The 20,429-nt window shown below is 39.5% G+C and overlaps 1 pseudogene across 1 annotated transcript; it reads left to right on the top strand.

The window, feature by feature from the left end:
• The first annotated feature begins 17,922 nt into the window (after positions 1 to 17,922).
• Positions 17,923 to 18,859, top strand: LOC311599750 (CTD nuclear envelope phosphatase 1-like; annotated as a pseudogene). The gene has a single exon. The product of its transcript is annotated as a CTD nuclear envelope phosphatase 1-like (transcript).
• The last annotated feature ends 1,570 nt before the right edge of the window (positions 18,860 to 20,429 follow it).

Here is a 20,429-nt window from a genome sequence, read left to right as displayed (position 1 = left end):
CTTGCCTGGCAGTGTGGGTGCAGTAGAGCTGGTGCTCTGATAAACTCAGCTAACACCCAGGCCCAGATCCAGGGTTTTGAGTTAGCCCACCCCAACACCTGCCCCATCTATGAGCTGCTTGAGCACTTGGAGGGGCTTTACATCTGCAGGATCTCCATGATATAGGACACCAAAAAGATATCTGAGAGGACTCCTAATGAGGATCCAGGAGTGGTAGTGTAGCAGAAGCCAGAGGCCTCAAACCAGACCAATGACTCATCACAATAAACATTTGCAAGTAAAGATGCTTGTACAAAAGGGTATACTGTGTGACACATCATGACACAATGAATCTTCCAAGTCAAGATATTTTTTATTTGTTTGTTAGGTTTTTTTTTAAAGTGTCTTAAGGAGGGATTAGAAGGAAAGGCTTGGACTAAAGGGGGGGAGGAGAGGGGATGTGACCTGGAGGAGAGGAGAGAGAACTTCCATAGGGATGTAGAGTAAATAAAAAATTAATTAATAAAAATTGTGAAAAGACCCATATTAGCTTGAAATAGAATACTCACATTTCATCTGTTTTGTTAATTTTAGGAGAGGTTAGCATTAGGGGAAGTAATTTATAGTATGTTATACTTAAGAGATTTAAAAATTATGAGGTGAGATTAAAGGCAAAACCATGAGAAAGAAGAGAAGTATAAGTGAGAGAGAAAATACATTTGTTAGTATAGTATTGTGAGAAATAGAGGAACTATTATAGAATAAGTGCAGAAAATAAGAGAACCATAAAATGCTATTCAAGTATGATATACACTGGAAGGCAATGACCAAACAATTGAACTACAAAAAAAAAAAAAGTGTTCAAATGTAATACAAATGTAAAATTAAAAACATAAAAAAAAATTATTAGAAGAAAACAGAAAGTGCCTTAAACTAGAAAGCATTGTGTTATGTGAGACAAGATCAGGAAGAAAAGCATGGTCTACTTTGCCATATGCAGAGCCGAGGATTAAAAGCATATGTACACATATATTAAAAGGTCATGAAATCAGAGTAGGGATTATGATGTAGAGAACGTGATTTTAAGAGAGGTCAGAAACATGGTAATGGAATACATAAAATAGAAAGACAGAGGGAAGATTAACTAGGGAAAGGGAACCAACTGAAGTGGAGAAGGGCATCTGGGCAAACGCAATCCTGAAGAATGAACAAGAACAGAACATATCCCCACCCTGCTGATATTGCCCACCATCATTCAATACCACCGTGCTGGATGGGCAGGTGAAAGACATCAAGACGCCCACACTGAGAGCCACTACAATGTGCATCTATGAGATGGCGAGATGGGTCAAAGAGAAGTGGAATGGTTTGAACACTATAAAAAGACGTGGATCTAAGCCGGGCGTGGTGGCGCACACCTTTAATCCCAGCACTCGGGAGGCAGAGGCAGGGGGATCGCTGTGAGTTCAAGGCCAGCCTGGTCTACAAAGTCAGTCCAGGATGGCCAAGGCTACACAGAGAAACCCTGTCTCAAAAAAACAAACCAAAAAAAAAAAAAAAAAAAAAAAAAGACGTGGATCTAGAGGCACAAGATTGGAGAGCAATAGCCTGATTTGAGTAGCCAGCCCTATCACCCAAGGCCATTGTGAAATAATAGACCATGCTACCACTGAGGGCCAGGTCTGGTTTCATGACTATGCAAATGCCGGGGTCTGTGTTGATGTCCATGCCTCATAGTACCACCAAAATCCATGCAGGAAACCCTGGTCTAGCCCTGCTGGTGGGCGAGCAAGTGAGCTGTCCCTGAAAGCATGAAAGCTGGAGAGCTGGCCTTACCATTTACAGTCTGTAGTATATTGGGTGAGTTAGCCAAAGCAGTGCTGGAGAGCTCAGCCTAGTGGTGTGAGTGCAGCAGAGCTGGTAGGCTGAGAAACCACTGCTACCACACTTGCCCAGACACAGGGCTTTGGGTTGGCCCACCCCAACACCTACCCCAACTATAAACTGCTGGAGTACATGAAGGGGATAGTTCTGCAGATCCAAGGCTGCATGATCTCCACGACACAGAGCAAAGCAGGATGTCTGAGAGGAGTCCCAGTTTGGATCCAGTATTGATAGTGTAGCAGAAGCCTCAAAACAGATCAATGTTTTATTGCAATGATCATTTGCAAGTAAAGATATATGGACAAAAGGGTATACTGACACATCACAGTGAGACCTACTCATTCACCACTTCAAGAGTATCATAAAAATACTAACAGAAAGCTATCGTATAAAAGTGGAAGAACTAGTGCAGACCTATGTAGGCCCTGTGATTGCTGATTCAGTCTCTGTGAGTCCATATGAGCATTACTCAGTTGTTTTAGAACTTCTTCTTCTTCTTCTTCTTCTTCTTCTTCTTCTTCTTCTTCTTCTTCTTCTTCTTCTTCTTCTTCTTCTTCTTCTTCTTCTTCTTCTTCTGGGGTTCTTCACAACCTATCCCCTGTGTTTCCTCTACTCTTTTCTGCCTCCTGCTCTATGGGGCTCTCTGACTTCTGAGGGAAAGGATTTGGTGACGACATCTCATGTACTTCAAGGTCTCTGTCTCTCCTCTGCATAAATGTTGGGCTGTGGATCCTGTACTTGTTCCCATCTGCTGCAGGAGGAAGCCTCTCTGGTGATGGCTGGATAAGACACTGATATATGAGTGTTGCAAAATATGACTGGGTAATTATTATTATTGTTGTTGTTATCATCATCATCATCATCATCATCATCACTATTCTTTTCTTCTTCTTCTTCTTCTTCTTCTTCTTCTTATTATTATTATTATTATTATTATTATTATTATTATTATTATTATTATTATTACTCAGTAGTATTTGGTTTTAGCTTAGGTCTCTGAGCTCTTATCTAGTCTTTGTTTCTTAAACACCCAAGCAGTGTTGAGTATACTCTAAACTACTGGAATGAGCATTAAGTTAAATCCACCACCGATTGGTTACTCCCACAAGTTTTGTGCCACCACTGCTAAGCATATTTTACAGGCAGGACAGATTGTAGATAAATGGTTTTGTGGCTGTGTTGGTATGTAGATTTCTCTTTTGGTAGCCTGCATAATACCTTTCCATACCAAAGACAGTAGAAGATAAGGGTGAAAGTTCTATGCAGGCACCAGCTCGAGCTCTCCATGTGCATGTTGTTTACATTAATGGGACCTTGCTATCAGCTTATGGAAAGCTACCTATTGTCTTGGAAACAGCTTGGTTTGTTTCCGCATGTCCATGGGACCCTTTGGGACAAGCCAATTGGATGAAACCCAGTCCTAGAATTCTTAGCTTCATTTCTTGACAAGACAGGGACACTTAGAACTCCATCTTTCTCATAATGTGGAGACTTCATTAGGAACACTTTGATAGTTCCACTGTACTATATTTCAATACCACCCTTCAAATACCCTATCAATAGCTATCTCTCTTCTCATTTCCTCAATGAATCACATTACTCCTCCTACTTCCCATCTAATCCTCCTGGTCTTGTCCCCTTCTCCTGATCCAGGCCATCCATAAAATATATTGAATTTTACCCTCCCTGGTAGATACATGATTTTTTCCCAGTCTTTTCTCCATGCCTAACCTCTCAGGGTCTATGGATTGTAGCATGATTATCATTTACTTAAAGACTGATATCTAGACATGAGTGAATATATAGCATATTTATTTTTCTGGGTCTTACTTCACTCAGGATGATTTTTTTCCTAGTTCAATCCATTCATCTGAAAGTTTTATGATGTCATTTTCTTAACAACTGAATAATACTCCATTGTGTAAACCTACCACACTTTATTAATCAATTCTTCAGTTGAGGCACATCTAGATTGTCTCCAATTTCTGGCTTTTATGAAAGAACACGGTTGAGCAGGTGTACCTTTGTTAGGATGAAGGACCCTTTGGGTATATTCCCAAGAGTAGTGTAGCTATATGTAGAAGTAGATAAATTACCATCTTTCTGAGGAACTACCATGATGATTTAAATAGTCACTGTACAACTCTGCACTCTCAGAAGCAATAAAGGAGTATTCTTCTTGCTCCACATCCTCATCAGTACGAGTTGTCACTTACGTTATGATGATCTTAGTCATTTTGACAGGTGTAAGATGGAATCTTAAAGAAGATTTGATTAGAATTTCCCTGATGACTAAAAATGTTAAACATTTCTTTTAGTGTTTCTAAGCTGTTTTTTGAAATTCCTCTATTGAGAATTTTCTGTTTAGAGTGGTACCTCACTTTTTTTTTTTTTTTTTTTGATCTTTTTAAATATGTTGTCTCTTGAGCCTTTATATATTTTGGATATTAGCTCTCTAATGGATCTGGAGTTGGTAAAAAATCTGTTCTCATTCTCTAGTCTGCTGCTTATGTCCTTTGCTATGCAGAAACTTTTCAGTTTCACAAAGTCCCATATATTAATTGTTGATGTAAGTGTCTATGCCATAAGTGTTTTGTTCAGGAAGTTGCAATCACACCCGTTGCTCCGCACTATCTTTTTTTTTATCAGGTTCATTGCACCTGGTTTATGTCGAAGTCTTTGATCCACCTGAACATGGGAATTATGCAGCATGTCAGCTATGGATCTACTTACAGTCTTCCACATGCAGACATCCAGTTAAATCAGCACTATTTGTTTGAGACGCTGCTGCAGACAAACTTGCACAACTCTGTACAAGTCTTGTTTCTGATGTTAGTAAAATGGGTTTGAGTTTCTCTTTGTTTAAGTTGATGTTGGCCGTAGTCTTGCTGCACACTGCCTTTATTATATTTAGGTATGTCTCTTCTGTCCCTAATCTCCTCAGGACTTTTGTCATGAAGAAATGTTGGGTTTTTCTGAAAGGCCATTTCTGCTTCTAATAAGATGATTGTGTCTTTCTTTTAGTTTGTTTATGTGGTAGATTGTATTAATTGGTTTGTTGAATATTGAATCACCCCAGCCAGTTGGTACAATTTGCTGAAGGAAGAAGAGGCAAAAGGATGAGGAGTTTGAGGAAAGCCAGGCTTTTCTTTAAACTTGTAATCTCTTTAAGTACTGGCCTTTGCTCTATTACACTTCCCACTGCACCTTTTCTCTTCAAAGTCTATATTTTATATTTCTCCTTGCTTAGCTTGCTTCTTTTCATTATAAATATGCTAAAAACCACTAATAATCACGATATAGAGTCAAGACTAGGTTGTCTTGAGATTTCCTATTCTAATGCCATTAATCCAAAACTCTCCAATTCAGCCTCAGGAGGATTCTTTCTTTTTTAAATAAGGACAGAAAGCAGCCACATTTTTGTCTAAATATTATGATAATGGTCTCTAAGTCACTAGCTAATATTTCTCTCATCTAAAACTTTGAGCAGGGCCCTCACATTCTACATCACTTCCATTGTGACTCTCATTCATTCTGCTACTAGGACATCCCTAATCGTTAAGCATCACTTAAAATTACAGCCTAGATCTGGGTAGGGGTTTGAAGTTTATGGCCTGTATTGTCCTTGGCTGGTGCCATAGTTTGAGCAGGACCCCTGGGCCCAAATCTGCCTATCATAATGTTCTACTTGTACCTTTCTAGGATCCTCTGTGTCCTTCTACTTTGCTATTCTCCCATGCTTCTCTCATCTGGAGTCCCAATAGGATGTCCTCCCCTCTGTCCCAGTTTCCTGGTAAGTGAAGACTTTCATGGGACATGCCCCTTGGGATAGTATGCAGATATAAGTGAATATATACCGTTTGACTCTTTCTGCTTCTGGGTTAACTCATTCAGTATGATCATTTCTAGCTCAATCCATTTGTCCACAAATTTCGGGAGTTCCTTGTTTTTAATAACTGAGTAGTATTCCATAGTGTAAATGTACCACAGTTTCTTTATCCATTCTTCTACTGAGAGACACTTAGGCTGTTTCCATGATCTGGCTATCATGAATAAGGCTGCTATGAACATAGTTGAGCAAATTTTCTTGTTGTGTGCTGGAGCATCTTCTGGGTATATTCCAAGGAGTGGAATAGCTGGGTCCTGCGGAAGCCATATTCTCAGTTTTCTGAGATAGCGCCAAATAGATTTCTAAAGTGGCTGTACTAGTTTGCATTCCCACCAGCAATGAAGGAGTGTTCCTCTCTCTCCACATCCTCACCAGAATGTGTTGTCACTTGAATGTTTGATTTTAGCCATTCTGATGCCAACCCAAATTCTAATCTACAATTGTTCACTGTCGATGATGGCCTGGCTTCTTTGTAGATCAGTTGGTCCAGGCACTATTTACTTCAGGACTTGAATAGGGACCTTGAGGTCAAAGGTTCAGTTTCTCTCTCATGAGCATCTTAGAGCACTCAGGGCAAGGCTAGTGCACTAGGGGAGGTTCCCCATCTCAATGGGGTCAGGGAGGAAGTGAAAAATGAATTTTCCACTGAGTGTTACTATTAGCTCTATTAGAATGAGATTCCAGGTATCAGATGGAAGTGGAAACTCCAGAGATCCACAGCCCATGATGATCCCAAAAGTGTTACACCCCTTTATTAAGCTGCCATAGTAAGCAAAACAGAGGATCCAGGCAAATGTTGGAACCCAGCCAAAATGCAGGTCCAATAAGATGCAGTTCCAGGGGGGAACAGGTCTATGGCTGACAATGCAGTTCCTCATGTAGGTGAACAGTGGAAGCTCTCTGTAGTCAGAAGCAGGTAGAGGACTGAATGGCAGTCAAGCCCTTACCTTAGCAATGCGGAAGCTCTGAGCATTTGGCAGCCATTATTTTAGGAGCCCTTCCTCCCTGGAATAAGTGAGATATCCAAGAAGGTCATTGTGAAGTGAGAGAGCAAGCTAACCTTTATTCATGAATCAGAGATTTATAAACCTTGTGCAGTGGGGGAAAGTTTTGAAGGTGAATATGTCTGATTCCCTGGGGCTTCTGGTGCCAGGATACTAATTCTACATGTAACAAAATAATTCTATCATAAAAGGGGAAAAGCAGTATCTAATTATCCCAAGGGTTGGTGAAGATCTCTAAGAAAAGTGAAAATTCAATGGTTGAAAGCCAAGACACCAAGATATCTTACTAGCATAGGGTGGGTATCTCTAGGAACCTCTAGGCTCTGAACAGGTTTCTTATCAGGAAAAGGCTGAGCTTGTAGTCTCCCCGATGGCTATGTGATGCTCCTTAGAGTTTCTAGGGTTCAGGTAGAGAGAGAACTACATACACAGACACAAAGCCAATCTCAGCAATTAGAAGTAAATTGAAGTAGTGCCCTGCATCTAATCAGACCATCAGTGGTTACAGTTTGTTAACAACAACAAGAACAGCACAAAGGATGTAAAGTTACTGAAACGGAACAACTCACTACTGATTGAAAAAAAAAATGGATCAAGTCAGAAATTTAAAAAGAAATTTAAAACTTTTTAGAATTGAATGAAAATGAATACACAATATATCCAAACTAATGTGACACAATAAATGTGACTTTTAGGGGGCAATTTCATACCACTAAGTGACTACATTAAAATAAAAAAAGAAGGTGCCCCCATTTTGATCACTTCCCATTGGTGAAAGGCTCAGTGGGCACACAGAGGAAGAGGAAGAGACCTGATAGTTTGTGGTCAGACAGTGGGGGACTAGGTCTCTTTCTGTCAGAGGCCTAAGGGCAGAGGAATAGCATGGAATATGGATGGAGGGTGGGAATGGGAAGATACAAGTGAGGGGATAACAATCAAGATGAAACCTGAATAAATTACAGTAAGTTAAAAATTATATGTGAGATCTCATACTTGGTACTAAACCGTACACCTGAATGCTGTAAAACAAAAAAGAAGAAATCACAGCTAAAAGGAGTAAACTACAAGAAATAATCAGACTTTCAAGGAAAAGTCAGTGGCAATACTCCTTAAATTATTCAATAAAATAGAAGCAGAAGGAGTATTGCACAGTTATCTTAATACCCAAACCACATAAAGACCCAGCAAAGAAAGACAATTACAAACAAACAAAAAAAAGTTTTCCTAATGAACATACATACAAAAATTCTCAGTAAAATAATTGCAAATTCAATCCAGGAACATGAAAAATATCATCAGCCATAGATGCAGGAATGGTTTCACATATGTAAATTAATAAATGTAATATTCCATATTAACAAACTGAATTACAAAAATCACATAATTGTCTCATGAGATGCAGAAAAGGCCTTTGGCAAAATCCAACACCTCTTCACAATAAAAGTCCTGGTAAGATTAGAGATACAAAGGACATAAATAAACATAACAAAGGCAGCTCACAGAAAGACTACAGATAAAAACAAGTTAAATGGAGAGCAACTCAAAGCATTTCCACTAAAATCAGGAACAAGCCAAGGTAGTCCACAGTTTCCAAACCTCTTCAATATTGTACTTGAAGTCTTAAAGCAATAAGACAGCTAAAGGAGACCAAGGTATACAAATTGGAAAGGAAGAAGTCAAAGAATTGCTATTTGTAGATGATATAATAGTGATATAAATGACACCAAAAAATTCTGCCAGGAAACTCATGCAGCTGGTAAATACTTTCAGCAATGCAGCTGTATACAAAATCAAGTCATAAAAAAATCAGTAACCCTCCTACATCAAATGATAAATAGTCTAAGAAATAAGTCAGAGAAGCAACAGTTTTCACAATAGCTTCAAACAGTACCTTGGGGGTTACTCTAATCAATATAATGAAAGACCTGTATGATAAAAATGTTACAACATCAAAGAAAGTGAAAAAGACACCAGAAGATAAGAAAATCTCTCAGGCAAAGGGATTGATAAGATTAATATGAAAAAGTGGTCATTCTACCAAAATAAATCTGAAGATTAAGTACATTCCTCATCAAAATCCCAACACAGACATTAAAAAGACAATTTTTGCTTCATTTGTCCACATAAACATCCAGGATAGCTGAAAAAAAGCCTGAGTAAAAGGGGAAAACACTGCTTCAGTTTTCATCATTGTTGATCTCAAGTTGCACTAATTTTTAGGAAGTATGGTATTGCACAAAAGCACACATGTCAACCAATGGAGTCAACTTAAAGTCCCAGACATAAATCTACACATGTATGAGCACCCGACTTTTTAAAATAAAGAATGCAGAAATACACTCTGAAAAATGGACAGTATCTTCAAGAAATGGTGCAAATGGATCCATAGTTATCACCATGCACAAAACTCAACTCCAAATGAATCAAACATCTCAACGTAAAACCAAGTACACTGAACCTGGTGGAAGAGGAAGTGGGGAATAACCTTGAACGCATTAACAAGGAAAAGGATTTCTACATAGGATTCCATTAACACAGGCAGTAAGATCAACAATTAATACATGGGACCTCAGGAAACTAAGAAACTTCTCCATTCAAAGGACATTGTCATTTAGACAATGCTGCAGTCTACAGAAAGGGAAAGAATTTTTACTGACTACAAATTAGAGGAGGGCCATTATCAAAAATATAGAGAGAACTGAAAATACTAGATATCAAGAATACAAATAATCCAATGAAAAATGAAGTATAGAGGTAAACAGAAAATTCTCAAAAAGCAAAACTCAAAAGGCTAAGAAACACTTAAAGAAATGGTCAACATCTTCAGTCATTATGGTAAATCAAAACTACTTTGCGATTTGATCTTATATCAGTCAGAATGGCTAAGATCAATAAAACAAGTGGTAGCTCATGGTAGTGAGAATGTAAGGGAACAGTCATCCATTGCTGGTGAGAGTGTAAACTTGTATAACCACTATGAAAATCAGTGTGATGGTGACTCAGGAAAATAAGAACACAGCTCAAGATACAGCTGTACCACTTTTGGGCATAAACCCAAAAGTTCCTTCCCTCTGACACAGTGACACCTGCTCAGTGATGCTCTTTGTTACTCTATAATAGCCAAAAAATTTAACTAACCTAGATATTACTCAAAGGATAAATGGATCAAGAAAATGTGGCACATTTGCATTATGGAATATTACTCATAAAAAAAAATCAAAGCATGGAATTTAAGGTAAATTGATGGAACTAGAAAAAAAAAAGACAACTTGTGTGATGTAACTCAGACCCAGTAAGACAAATATGGTATTTGCATTTGCTTATGAGAGGATAATAGTTGTTAAATCAATAATAACCAAGCTACAATTCATAGACCCACAGAGGTTATGTATCATGTATTGTGCTGGGGACAGTGGACAGATAGGTCTTAGTAGGAAAGAGAGCCTTCAAGAAAATTTCACTGGGGCAGGTAAACTACTCTTAAGGGTAGGCTCTGTCTGTGTCTGTTTCTGTGTCTATCTGTCTGTCTGTCTGTCTGTCTGTCTGTCTGTCTGTCTGTCTCTCTCTCTCTCTCTCTCTCTCTCTCTCTCTCTCTCCTTCTTTCTCTTTGCACCCTACTGTTACTTTTGTATATGTTATAGCTTCCAATTTAGTGTTTTTATAGACCCAAGAGTGCAAGTGGGCCTCGGTGTCTTTATATGTTTCTCAAGTCCTTTTCATTTCATTATTATTCCTTAGAGTTCTTTTGTTTTCTAATGAGACAGAAAATGGGTGATTTGGATGGGAGAGGGAGCTGAGAGTAACTAGAGGGATCTGGGCGGGGTGGGGTTGTAGATCATAATCAGCATATATTATTTAAAAATCAGTAAAAGGGAAAAGGATTCAATTTAGAATGCAGTTTGGAATTATACTGATTTGGGAATGTGGCAGTGGTAGGCTCTCGACTACAGTCCTCACCAGCACTTAATACTGGCTATGTTTATAGTACCAGGTGTAAATTGTCTCCTATAAACCTTGTTGTCATCATAGCCATGTGGGTTTCATTCATATCATGCAGAAGGAAATCATACATAACCCTACTTTACCTTTTCTTCTTCTCCAAGAAGAATAAAAAAATTGAAGTGTCAGTAATCACACACACACACACACACACATACACACAGGCACATACATCAAACAAATACAAACACATGTGTTTATAAAATTATATATTCACTCTGGAAAAGAATTTTATACTTTTCTTTACTATTTTATGAATATCAAAAATACAATGTAGAAATTCTTCCCCATGAATATTCTTAAGAAAAATAAGTGTGCATGTGCTTAAAAAGATATATGCAGAAATGTAAAGTGTTCTTTGTTAAAAAAAATTAAAACAACAAAGTGTCTATTAATCAGAATTTTATTTATTTGTTTCAGTGGACAATTATTCACAAATAAAAAGCAATCAATTATAGAGACATGTATATTTTAGTAAAGTCTGGTAATGAGACATAGAAATGATATATTGTATAGTCCTATTTGTTAAATGTGTACTTGATGATGTCACAGAGGATATAAGTAGTTACCTAGATGGGCTTTGAGGTAATGAGAAATTAATCATAATAAGGTAAGAGAAAGTCCATAAAGACAATGAATGCACTCCTTCCTTTGATCGTGGGGTTTCCACAGGCATATATATATATGGCCAAACTGTGTCCTAAATTATATGAAGCCTATTTCATACAAATTTTACAACAACAATGATATCAAGCAATGAATAAATTTAAAAAGTTGTTTTTCATATGAATAAGTTGTGAATTTCCTTTGGAAGATATTTTAGCAGATTTCTCACTGAAATCACATTTTATCGGATAAAGCATGGTTATAAATGAAAAGCATTCCAATGTCATCCTATCCAAACCGTGATTTTACATCTTTCTTTGGTTGTTTTTTAAATTGGAAATAGATTCTTCTCTCATACAATACTTTTTGACTAGTTTTCCCTCCCTACACTCCTCCCAGCTCCCCCAATTCCGTCTACCCCCAAATACATTAGCTCTCACTTTCTTTTCAGAAAGGCTTCTAAGATACAACAATGAAATATGCTTTACTTTTTGGAACTAGGGAAGCTAATTGCTTTTTCCAGCTAGCAAACCGTGTGGTCTTAGACCATCCAGTTCCCCCAGGACTCCTTCTACATGCTTTAGGTTTCTTGCTTTTCTTTATTTCTGCAGTCTCCTCCTACAGTGATGATGTGTCCAGGAAGAGGCATGCAAGGAGAGCTTTAGATATGGCTTTACACTGCTATCTGTTCATCAAGGACCACTGATAAAGTATTCTCTCTTGTGCGTTGTAAAACATAAACACTCTTTAGTATCAGCACTTTCCATTCTGCTACCATTATTTAAATAGCCTGCTGTGATTAGCATGTTTTCAGAAATCTGCCCCCAAAATTACTTTCTTAAATACTTTATAGCATATTTTTAAACATATAGTCACCAACCAAGTAACCTATATTTTCCCACATATTCTAAGTAAAATTTTGCATGACTTAGACTCTGAAATAGAGTTAGATCTCTAAATTGTTGACATACGAAAGCGTACCTCTGTGCTGTGTTACTAGCTTTAATTTAAAATATCATTTTTAGTGTGACATCAGATGCTGTCTCCCTCTGTGGAGTTCTTTTCCTCTCTCTCTCTCTCTCTCTCTCTCTCTCTCTCTCTCTCTCTCTCTCCTATATATAGATTTCATCTCACTTTTTCCAGGTTCTGGATGTGAGTGTTGATTCATTCCTAGTGTAGAGCACTTCCAGGGGATGGATGGGATTGGAGTGGGGGGGGACTCATACTAGTTTTGTACCTCTTTGTGTGAAATGTATTTATTTAAAGCATTTTCCTGAGGATGCAAGGACCAAACTAATGCCAAGTTTTGTATGTTCTGTAACTAATGCCGTGGTCTGTATGTTCTGTGAGAACTTGTCCTCTAGATGGCCTTTACTTCTCACAGTGTTCCAGGAATGACCATGTACTGCCATAAGCTGCACCTGCCAGCAGTCTCCAGAAACTCCACTGGAGCAATTAGATATATTCACATCCAATGTTCCTCTGAGATAAATAAAAAATAAAAAAACACAAACACACACACACAAAAACAAAAACAAACAAAACAAAACAAAAAAAAACATAAACAAAATTCCCTCTTGTGATCTAGCCTCAACCCAACCTGCTTAAAGGCCTATAACTCCTCTGACCCACAACTTCCTCTTGTGATCCAGCCTCCACCCAACCCACCTAAAGTTTGACATTCCTGTGACCCATAGCACCCCACCCTACCCCCATCCCCGCTTATGGTTTTCCCTTTATAACCCCATTGTCCTTGAAGCTCTGGCACCACTCTCCTATCCTGTTGCATCAGGGAGGATTGTGGTCCAAGCTTGAGCCCTTAATACAAGACTGTGTGTGTTGCATTGATATCTAGTCCGATGGTCTTTTCAGTGTTTTGTGATCTGGGTACTACAAGGACAAAATCATTGTCCACAACAACACAGGGAAAGTGAGGAAATTGTATCATGGCCTGGGACCTTAGCTCAATTAACTCTATGATGGAAGTAACATTGAGGTTGTAAACCTCAGCACAGTGTAGACAATACTACCAGCCAAAAGGAAAACAAAGGCCCAATTTATCAGAGTTCATAGTTCTGAAAGAGTTTCTAAATGTACTAATCTTGCTTTTGGCTTCTGTATTTTTTCTTCTTAATAACTGTGTTTTTTTTGTAACTAAACTATGTAAACACAGAATATTGCTTTTGTACTTAAATGTTTATCCTGTGAAGGGCTGAGTGCTACACTGGGATGCTGAACAGGCAGTGTAGTTGCCAGATGTCAAACAAAGACTTTCTAATGACTTAAAACTACGTTTACACAGTCTTCTATGGTTGATACCCAACAATATAAATCATCTGATCCTTCAGAGACACTGCTATGCCAACCAACCCTAGAACATTCTTCCTTTGATATCCAGTCATGCATGACAAAAAATATTGTCTACATTTTTAAAGCTTATTCTTGTCCTTGTGTCAAAATGATGTCATCATCCTCTGGATACACAATTGCTCACTCATCATCTATGTGTTCACTTATACTTTTAAAAATTTTTAACTTATTATAATTTATTCAGATTATATCACGATTCTGATCCCCCTCACCCTTATATCTTTCAGTTCCCATCCTCCTCCCTCTTCTGCCCTATTCACCTCCCCTAGACCTCTCACAGAAGGGGACCTCCTTCCCTACCATATGACCACAGCCTATCAGGTCTCATCCAGATAGTCTGCTTTCCCTTCCTGTGTATGCCAGTTGGGCCTCCCCATTATCTCAACATAGATGTCCTCTGAGAGACTCCACCCAGCAAGGAGGATCAGGACAGATGCTGGGTCATGCTGCTGGCTCTGGGTAGAGCACAGAGAGTGATATAGAAAGAAGAATGGGGGGATGGAAAGACCCAGAGGGTTCAGGAGCCCCACAAGGAGATCACTTATACTTTTATCCAGGCTATGCAAGACAATCTCTGTCTTTACCTTGGAGTCATGGGTAAATAAACTGAGAGCTCTATAAGTCTAAAATGAATGCAAATCTTTATTGATTGCTCTTGTACTCAAATGCTTTGTTCATTCATTTAAAACAATCTGTGCTAAGTTTAGATTTATACAATGGGACAGTGTGTCTTATACGTGATAATGCAAGATTCAATGTTCTGAGTACTTTTCTTATGCTGGGTATTCACTTTTAAAAAGCCACTTAACATCCTTGTATTTTTGTGTTATAATCTATAATTAGATTGATTATACAATAAACTTGTTCTTGAACTTTGTGTCAATGACTCCTTTAAAAATTAATAAGAGTCGTATAGACTTTGCTCAAGAAAAAAAATTAACTATAATTTCAGAGTATTCATGAATCACTTTACGACAATTGAGGCCTAATAAGCTAATTTATTTCTGATTTAATTAGTGATTTAGTGTCCATGAACAATGACTACACTAAGTCCAGCGACAAGGAAGAACAAAGCTTTGTAGCTGTTGCTAAGAAACTTTCCCGAACAGAGCAGTGGCCACATGCAAAGCTTGCCTATAGAGTACCATGGGACCATGCCGGAGTGTGGTCTTATTTGCTTGGTAAGAAGGGGTATGATGGCTTCAATGAAAATGCCCCCCACAAACTTGCAGGGAGTGGCATAATTAGAGGTATAGCCTTGTTGTACTAGATGTGCCCATGGTGGAGGAAGTGTGTCACAGGAGGTGGGCATTGAGATTTCAGAAACTCAAGCCAGTGTCACTCTCTCTTCCTGCTGCCTGTCAATCTAGATGCAGAACTCTCAGCTCTGTCTCTAGCATTATGTCTGACAGCATGATGCTGTGTTCTCCATGATGGCGATAATGGCTAAACCTCTGAATTATAAGCCAGCCCAATTACATGTTTTCTTTTTAAAATTTTTATAAATACTTTATAATAGTTGCTGTGGTCATGGCATCTACACACAGTAATAACACCCTAAGACAAGTGGGTAGAAAGGTTTGTAGTAAGGCCTTGAGAAAGATAACCAAGTAGACAAAAGAAATAGAAATAATGATGGGAAAGATGTTAAGGAGGTTGTAAAAGAAAGTAAATATTGGCACGAGTTAAATAAATTACGTCAGAATAAAAGGTGAAAACAAGTTTAAGGGTTTGGGCTTTATACTCTAAGCATAGAAACTGTCATGGTCTCATGGGGAGGTGAGACCGGATCTAGTTTATGCTCTAACATCATGGGTTCAGCTACAGATATAGAATAGATGAGAACAGAGCAAAGAAGGGAGCTGAGGCAGAAATCCAGGGAAAGGGGGGCCTGCGATGAAAGAAGCAATGAAGGTGGTGACAAGAGATTTTTTTTTGGACTCTATTTTGGGGTATAATTTCTTCCCTGTAATCTGGAATCTATAAATAACACCTGTTTCCTCATTCAGTGCCTCATCAGGTAGGTAAAGACAGATACCTCAAAGGACTTCGAGTATATTTTATTAGGTTAAATGTATTTATTGTTTTGACTATTGCTTATTATTTTGTTACTTATCCCCAAAATTCTACCTTGATTTTAGCCACAACAAATATACTCTGAAGTTGTTTTGGGACATGCTAATAACCTTTGCACTTGTAAGGAAAAGACAGTAGAATCAGAAGTTCAAGGGAGAATGAATCTCAATTCCAGGAAACACTCCAGCTTCTTAAATACAAGCCACACCAGTCAGAAGAACAGAGACCCCCATGCTGCACCAAAGGCCAAGCTAGTGGCTAGAAATCAAGCCCCCACCCCAGCCTGCCATGCCCTCCCAGGATACCTAGCAGCAGAGAGACTGAGAGCCATCCCCTGCCATTCCTATTCCCAGTCCAGAACACTAACACCTAGAGGCTCTCCTCAACCATCTGGGGAAAACAGAGGCCTAAGGCACCCAGGGATCACCAAGATGCAGGACAAAGACAGCAAAGGTGAACTATGCCTGGCCCCCTGCACCTTCCATCTACTGGACCTCACACCTATGTGCATTCCCAGAAGCTGGTGACTCTGCCCCCCACCCAGAGACCAGCAGCCAATGCCAGAGACAACCAGATGGCTAAAGGCCAGCACAAGAAGACCAAGAATGAGATCCTGAGCAATATGTCAACACCAGAACCCAAGTATGATTCTACAGCAAACCCAGGATATCTTAACACAACTGAGGAACAATAAATGACCTTAAATCCAGTCATGAAGATGGTAGAGGCCTTTAAAGAAGAAATAAATAAATCCCCCAAAGAAATACAGAAAAACACAAACAGGTGAAAGAAATGAATAAAACTGCCCAAGACCTGAAAACAGAAGTAGAAGCAATAAAGAAAGCAGAGTATGAAGGAATCCTATAAATGGAAAACCTAGGGAAGAGACAGGAATAGCAGAAGAAAGCAATAGAATCCAAGAGATGGAAGAGAGAATCTCAGACATAGACTATACCATAGAAGAAATTGATACACCAGTCAAAGAAAATGTTAAAGCTAAAAAATTCCTGACACAAAACATCCAGGAAATGTAGGAGGCTATGAGAAGACCTAACCTATGAATAATAGGAATAGAAGGTGAAGAATCCCAGTTCTGAGGACAGGAAAATATTTTCAACAAAATGGCAGGAGAAAATTTCCCCAAGCTAAAAAAAGAGATGCTTATAAACATGCAAGAAACATACAGAACACCAATTAGACTGGTCCAGAAAAGAAAATCCTCCCACTTCATAATGGTGAAAATACTAAATCTACAGAACAAAGAAAGAATAGTTAAAGCTGCAAGGGGAAAAGGCCAAGTAACTTACAAAGACAAACCTATCAGAATTATTCCTGATTTCTCACCATAAAATAGAAAGAGAAGGAACATTGCCAAATTCATTTTATGAGACCACAGTCCCTGTGATATACAAACCACACAAAGATTCAAGAACAAAAAAAGAGAATTACATACCAATTTCTCTAGTCAATATTGATTCAAAAATACTCCACAAAATACTTGAAAACTGAATCCAAGAACACATCCAAAAGATCATCCACCATAATCAAGAGGCTTCATGCTAAAGATTCAGGGATGGTTAACAGGCACAGAGGGAAACAAAATTCTCAACAGAAGTATCTCAAATGGCGGAGAAACAGTTAAAGGAAATGCTCAACATCCTTAGCCATTAGCAAAATGCAAATTAAAACCACTCTGAGATTCCATCTTACACCTCTCAGTATGAATAAGATCAAAATCAAGTGGCAATACATTCTATAGCAGATGTGGAGAAAAGGGAATGCTCCTTTATTGCTGGTGGGAGTGCAAACGTATACAAACACTTCGGAAATCAATCTGGCGTTTTCTTAAAAAAAACTGGGGTTACCTCTACCTCAAGAACCAGCTATAAGCACTTAGTAGGCAGAAGCAGGTGCGTCCTAGTGCCCTGAACAGAGGGCCACCCTTTACTTTCCCCCTTGCCCCTCCCATCTTCCTCCCTCCCTTCTTCCTACTTTCCTCCCCCATCACCCCCTCCCCCAACTCTCTATCCCCTTCCCTCCTGGTTCTGGAAGACTCTGTCCTAGACTGATCTGTTTTGGCCTACAGCTCAAGTGAAGCCACTTGCCAAAGTGCCATTTCCAGCTCATGTGGGCCCCCCACAGGCTGCTCATACCAGTTCCTCAGCTCCTGGGTCCTGCCTCTCAGAGCCCCAGGTACCTTTCCAGGCTGAGGTCATTGGGATGATGCAGACACAGTGTCTGCTGGGGCTGCACACATTTCTGGCCTTTACCTTCAAGCTCTGGAGCTTCTTTACCTTTTGAGGAGACAGAGATGCACTGTAACTCAGTATTAAGCTGTTCAATATATTCTTCCCATATCTCTTTTGTTCCGAAATTGACTAGCACAGATGAAAAGTAAAAAATCCTCGTGCTTATTCACTCACACCATGATGGGGTCCTGAGGCCTACAGTGAGGCCTAGAACACCCCCTGATTTCATTCTCAAGGTAGTAATAGACAAACATAAGAGACCCCATGTGGATTTCTACTTAGAACTGGTAAGCCAATGGTATGAGTTTGTGGTGTTTACAGCAAGCATAGAAATTTATGACTGTGCGGTGGCAGATAAAAGTGGAAAACAGCAGAAACATTCTCAAGAGTAGATACTACAAACAGCATTGAACTTTGGAGTAGGGCAGCTACATCAAAGACCTCTCTGTGGTCCACAGTGACCTTTCCAGCATTATGGTTCTTGATAATTTCCCCGGGGCTTACAAGAGACACCCAGACAATGCCAGCCCCATCAAATCCTGGTTCAGTGATCTGCGGAGACATAGCCCTTCTCAACTTTCTCCCAGTGCTGGATGCTCTCAGGTTCCCTGCTGATGTGGATTCTGTGCTGAGACCAACCGAGGCTCTGGGGACAGCTGCTTCCCCTCCACGTGAGTGGAGTTTGGGAGGAAGGAAGTATTCTGGGGATGCTTTCTGTTGCCTTGTCCAGTGTGAGCACTATCTGGGCAGAGTCTGATCCTCCCATCCCTCTCTGCCCTGGGAGCCCTACACTCCTTATGGAGTCTGGATGACACATGGGCCAGATTATAAAGCGGCCTCACTCTTCCTGTTCACACTCCATGGAAATTCCAGACTGGGACAGGCAAAGGCCTTGGAGAGCCGAAATTGTTTGGTAGAGAGGAAGGACTGGCCAGAGTGACAGACATATCTCTGAGGCTCAAAAGAGCCAAGTCAACTTTGTTGTGATTTTTTAAAAACTGGAAAAAAAAAAAAGACCCAGCTATACCACTCCTGTACAACAAGGACATTTGCTATATTCATAGCAGCTTTATTTGTAATAGCCAGAATCTGGAAACAACCCAGATGTCCCTTAACCAAAGAAAGGATAAAGAAACTGTGTACATTTACACAATGGAGTGCTACTCAGCTATTAAAAACAAAGATATCATGAAATTTGCAAGAAAATGGATAGAACTAGAAAAGGTCATCCTGAGTGAGGTAACCCAGACCCAGAAGATACATGCGGTATGTTACTCACTTATGGATGAATTTTAGCCATACAGTACAGTATAAACAAACTACAGTACATAGACCCAAAGAAGGTAAGTAACAAGGACTGTTGCATTTAATTTACCAGTATGACCTAATAATGTTTTTTATTAGGCCTATAATTATTATTATTGCAGTATTTTAAAGCCTGTTAACAATCAATCAAGACACAAACACCTGTTATATTTTAAAATAGCCTTAGTTAACCTGGGGCAGGGCAGATATTAATCCCTTAAACTACTTCCCATAGTGGGGCAGGTATAGGATACCTGTCCGAATCCCTTGCCATCTGCTTCTAATAATTTCTATCAAGCCACCTTCCATCCATAATCCCAAATACTTGCTAATGTTCTTCATCTGGACCAAATTCTCCTTCCACATTAGTCATATGCTTCTCCTCCACCTGAGCCATGATGGCGAGCCTCCTTCTCCCTTGGTCTCTGGTCCCTCTTCTTCCTAATTTTCCTTCTGTCTCTCCCAGCCCCAGAACCTCAGCCACACTTATCCCCTTTGCTCTGCCCAGATGTGATGGCCTTTTATTGGTCAAACAGATTAGGGTCTTAGGCAAGGTACAGGTGGGGCACAGAGACAACAAACAGTAGTTAGGCTCAAAATACATCAGTCCAACCTCCAACAGAGGACCCAAGGGAGGATGTTTAAATTTCACTCAGAAGAGGAAATGGAATAGACAAGCAATGCTTGTCCCAACCCAAGACCCATCCTAGGCAAGATAGCCGACCCCTGACACTATTAATGCTTGCAGAGAGGAGCTTATCAGAGCTGCCATTTGAAAGTGATGCTGAAACTTATAGCAAAGCATTAGTTGAAGCATAGGGTGTCTAGTTGAAAAATGAGGGGAATGATAAACGCACCAGAAGTGACGAGAGCTCCACAAGAAGATAAACAGAGATAAACAGAGCCAACTAACAAGGACTCAGAGGGGCTTGGAGTCTGAAGCACCAACCATGGACCATGTATGGACTCGAACTAGGTCCTCTACACAAGATATAGCCAATGGGCAGCTCAGACTTCCTCTGGGTTCTTTAGTAAGGGAAGCAGGGGATGTCTTTGACATTAACTCTG

Source organism: Acomys minous (genome assembly GCF_964271855.1).
Source record: "Acomys minous genome assembly, chromosome: 6".
Lineage (NCBI taxonomy): Eukaryota > Metazoa > Chordata > Mammalia > Rodentia > Muridae > Acomys > Acomys minous.
Note: the sequence above shows the minus strand (reverse complement) of the source record. Positions and strands in the feature narration are given on the sequence as shown.